Raw genomic sequence first — 4,996 nt, 5'->3', positions numbered from 1 at the left:
ATATATATATATATATATATATATATATATATACACACACATACATATACATAAATACACACACACACACACACACACACCCTTTATATATGCTTACTTTATTCCTGCACATAAAGATTCCTTCTAAAAGCGAAGTATTTCTTTGGGCATGAGGTCTAAAAGATGTTTACACATGAAAGGCAATATACATTCAATGCTGTCTGACATGATGTTAGAATTAAAGCAAGTTTCCATTTAGCTCTTTCTGCTATAGAGAACCCAAAGGCATGGGTTTCAAGTAAAAAGGAGATGAGCAAAATCATATCTCTACATTTTTTATTCAAGGTAACATTTACCCCCTGAAACTTAAAATATATTGATTGTATAAATGATTATTTATCTTTATGCTTATAATGAAAAGAGAGAAAGAGAAGAGAGAGGGAGAAAAAAAGACTAATAACGTTTCTCATTTTTCATAAACATTTGGAAGGCATTCTCTCAGTAACATGAAGAGGTCAATGTTGATACTACCTGGTGCTAGTTCTTACAAGAAACTCCTGTTAATTTCGATTAATTGGTAACCCAGGTCAAGATATGCCACGTTTTCTAACTATTATGCTGATATTACGAGGGGAAGAAGGTATTGCCTCATAACTTTAAAAAGGATGTTTTTAAAATACAGAAAAAATTTTTTGAAGAAAAGTAATTACAAATAAACAGGTATCTCTGAAGTACTCGAGATGCACAAGACCTATGAGGTCCCTTAGTTAAATGCGTCAGGAGCCATGGCAGTTTTGTTTGTACTATTCAAGTCGTTTAACAAAAACTAAATTTCAGGTTACCACTTTTGGGAGTTGAGGAATTCTGAGTCAATAGAATAGTATAGTACTGATTTTCTTTTTATCCTTCATGGACATCAGCAATTATTCAGTAAAGCTGACTTTCAATTTTAACATTTTTTCATAGAAATTAACTAAGTAAGTTAGTTCTATCAGAGTAACCAACCTACCCAAGGCTGTTACTTGTTGGGAGAACCTAGCTTACTCCTTAAAGCACCGCAAAACAAAATAACATTTCTCATAAAAATGCATGAGATTGAGAAATAGAAAAAAGGAACTTCATAGTTGGAAAGAGTTTTAATTATTTTTATAATGCTTGTTTTCTATTTTTTCAATAAGACAAATATAAACATGTTGTTTTTAAACGTAAATATGTATTTATCACCTTAAAATACTAACTATTGTCATTTTGTTGTATTTCAACCTACCCATAATCGTACTGTTAATATTATCTTTATTCTTTTTATAATTCTAAAAGTAATATGTTCTAGATTTAAATAGTATAAAAATATATACTTTATAAATTACTAATAGTTTTTTTTTTTTTTAAGATTTTATTCACTCATTTGGTAGAGACATAGAGAACACAAGCTGGCAGAGCGGCAGGCAGAGGGGGAGGGAGAAGCAGGCTCCCCACTGAGCAGGGAGCCCGATGAGGGACTCCATCCCAGGACCCTGGAATCATGACCTGAGCCGAGGGCAGATGCTTAATGGACTGAGCCATCCAGCAGGCCTTCAAATTACTAACAGTTTTTGTCTCCTAGATCATCAATAGCTTGATATATAATACACAGGAATAGTGGGAGGAGGGGAAATTTTTTTTAATTTACATATGGCAGGACATTCATATTGTTATTATTTTTCAATGTATAACTAGCTTTCTTCACTCAACAATGTACAGGGTACCGTTCTCCGTTGTTACCTACAAACCCATCTTTTCCAGTTTAATTACATAGCATATAAACTTCTGTTTGCCAATTTTATCCTAAGCGACTCATAGCTTTCCAAGTAACTCATAACTATTATTTTTAATGACTAGTATTCTGTTAAATGACACCATCATTTACTTACTTGTCCATTATTTTTCTATTAGAAATTTAGCCCTTTTGGGGGCACCTGGCTGGCTCAGTTAGTGGAGCATAAGACTCTTGATCTTGGGGTTGTGAGTTCAAGCCCCACATTGGGTGTAGAGATTACTTAAAAATAAAATCTTAAAAAAAGAAAAAGAAAGAAAGAAATTTAGTTAGCCGTTTTCTATTTTTCCCCTTTTTCCTGCATTATTTTAATTCATGCTGTCAAGGACATAGACTATTTCCTTATCGTCCCAGAGTTAGGATTACTGGATCAAAGGTCATGATCGTTTCAAAACCCTGATACAAATGGATTCCCAGCTTTGTTTGCACCCTTAGAGGCTGTGAGAGGTGTCATAAAAAGACCATGCATTTAACGGTGGGCAGACAAGCCTACAGGCCATTGTGTGAATATGGACAAGTCTCCTGTCTTTCTGCATTTCATTTTCCGATGTTCCTAAATAGTACAATAGAAGTGTGTAAAAAAAAAAAAAATCTTTTTAGTGTTTTTACAAGGACTAAATGTTAAAAACTGAACAGTGCATCTTTTTTTTTTTTTTAATCTCACTCGTGAACTGGAAAGTACAAAATTTATTTTCCATCTTATTGCTGTAATTATATTTTTTAGGATGAAACTTTTTCTCTCAATTTATGGACAACCAAAGACTTAAGTGACTTAAATATTGGACTGAAAATATGTTCTTGGAAAATTGGAGATGTGAATCCATTCTAGAACAGAGGTAGTTAGAGTAAGTTATAAAACATTATTTGCTCCAGAAAAGTTTAAAAGAATTGACAGTTGTTTTGGCAGGCAAGCCATGGGGAAAAATTATCCTCTTGATTCATAATAGATACTGGTTGTGAGGATAAAATGGGAAAGCAGAGCTCATGGAATAAAGCCTGTTTCAAAAAACCATGACCCAAGTTTTATAAATGTTCCAAAGAAATATACTCAGAGAAATGAAAACCAGATTATTTCAACTTATATTGTAGCTGAGAGAAACTATTGAAAATACAAAATAAATCCCAGATTCAAAATCCCAGCCAAAATTCTGAAAAAAACAGTGACAGCTTTGTTTTAAACTTTTAACCCATGTGTATTTTAGAAAAACCAGCATGGTCCCCTTAATAATAAAGTCTGACTCTTCTGCCATGGATGGTAAGGTTACTTTTTAGAAATGTTTTTGAAATAAATGTAATCAAGCATTAAAGCAGCGTGCAGTGTGAAAATGAAACCAGGTAAATTCATCAGTCTATGCCTTTTATGTTCCTTGGGGCATTGCCACTCTTATTTTTATTAAAAAATTTACACACCATTATACACTGATGTTAGTTTTTCCTCAGTGAGATATGAATAACATACGAAGAATGCTTTAGAAGAGAAGGAAATGTGCACATTAAATCACTCGTCTAATTAGTACAGGAGAACTTTAATATCCAGCTATTCACACCCTTACTAAAAATATGTTGAGAATATTTTTTCAACTAGATAAAAAAATATTTCTTTAAAAAAATAAACTCATACTAGATATATCATAATATCACTATAAAAATATTACACAAATGTGCCAACAATTGGTTAATACATCATATACATTTTGTTGGTAAACCCCAAGAATTCCAAGACATCTATGAGTCTTATAATTATCACTTTAAAATAAGGAAATAGAGCATATTTTTTAGAATCAGTGAGTGTTGAGGGTTATATAAAATAATCACATTATTCAGTTAATACAAAAACTAATTTAAAATAACCAAAATTTAGGGAGTTTTTGAAACATGCTAAGAATGTTCTAGAATTTCTTTTCTTTTTTAAATTTCCTGTCACTCTATCGTACTGTTTTATAGCTGAACTGTGTGTTTATTTTTCATGTTGTTTTCTAAGGCCCCCCTATAGTTAAGGGCAGATGGGAAGTTTTTATTTATCATTTTCTAGCCAGCAGAGGGCAACAGAGCATTGTAAACTAAACACCCTCAGCCAATTGAAACAGTTCATGGAGAAGGTATTTTCCTTTATGGACTAAGTTACAAAAATAAAATACAAGACCTACTGTCAACTTCTTCATCAAAATGTGTGTGTGTGTGTTGTGTGTGTGTGTGACTTGAATTTTGAATTATGTTTTTGATAATTTGCTATAACTATAGTGAAGTTACAATCTGAAATTTGTCCAAGGGAACATTCATGAACTAAGAAATATCCTAGTAGAAAATGTTATCCCGTCTTTGAAGGGAATTTCCAACACCACAAATTCCCAATATTCGTAAAGAGGTTTGTACTGGGAGATTCTTCTACCCATTTCACAGTGGCAGGATATGAAGAGAATTATCCTTGAGCAAAAAGAATGACTCAGGTTATTTCTGTTTTACAAAAAAATGGCTTTCCATGCTAGTACTAAGTCTCATGTTCTAAGCTCAGTTTATTATATTATTATATTATTGTTTTAAAATAATTTTGTGATGGACTAAGGAAATCTCAAAGAATGTATGAGGATTATTTATATAACATGCAATATGATGAAAATCTTGACAAAATCTAATTTAAATACAAAGTAATATTTTCTCTCAAGGTTAAGTTGGTTCCGAAGGGGTTTTTTTTTTGTACCCCTTACTAGGTATTGGAAGGTTAATTTATTCAATACATATATATCACTATTATATCATCAGAGAAAATACCTCTGAAACTTCAGCCTTAAATAACTGATTCTTTGATTCTAGAAGCTACTGTTTTCTGCCCTGAAGTCTCACCTACTCACAAATAAATAAGCATTAGAAAGCTCATTTCATGACATGGAAATATAGACATTGAAAATTTTCTTTTCATTTTCTTGGCTTTGTGCCCTCTGTGAATCAGCTTGTACATTTCTGAACTTGTAATGAAATACTATTCTGAACAGGTTTTATCATTTTGTCACAGAATAAAATAGAAAATTATACATCTTTTAAATTCCAAATTTCTAATTTAGAACATTTAGTTCTTGATTGCTTTAAAAATCATATTTACTGATTTTCATAGCATTTAAGAGGGGATATACTTTGAGCATATTACATTAATAACCTCTCAGCACCATAGGACCGTTGCATTTCAGATATACCATGAAAAGTTTAATT

This window comes from Ursus maritimus, unplaced genomic scaffold (genome assembly GCF_017311325.1).
Source record: "Ursus maritimus isolate PB19 unplaced genomic scaffold, ASM1731132v1 scaffold_4, whole genome shotgun sequence".
NCBI classification, from domain to species: Eukaryota; Metazoa; Chordata; class Mammalia; order Carnivora; family Ursidae; genus Ursus; species Ursus maritimus.
This window is presented reverse-complemented; position numbering follows the sequence as displayed.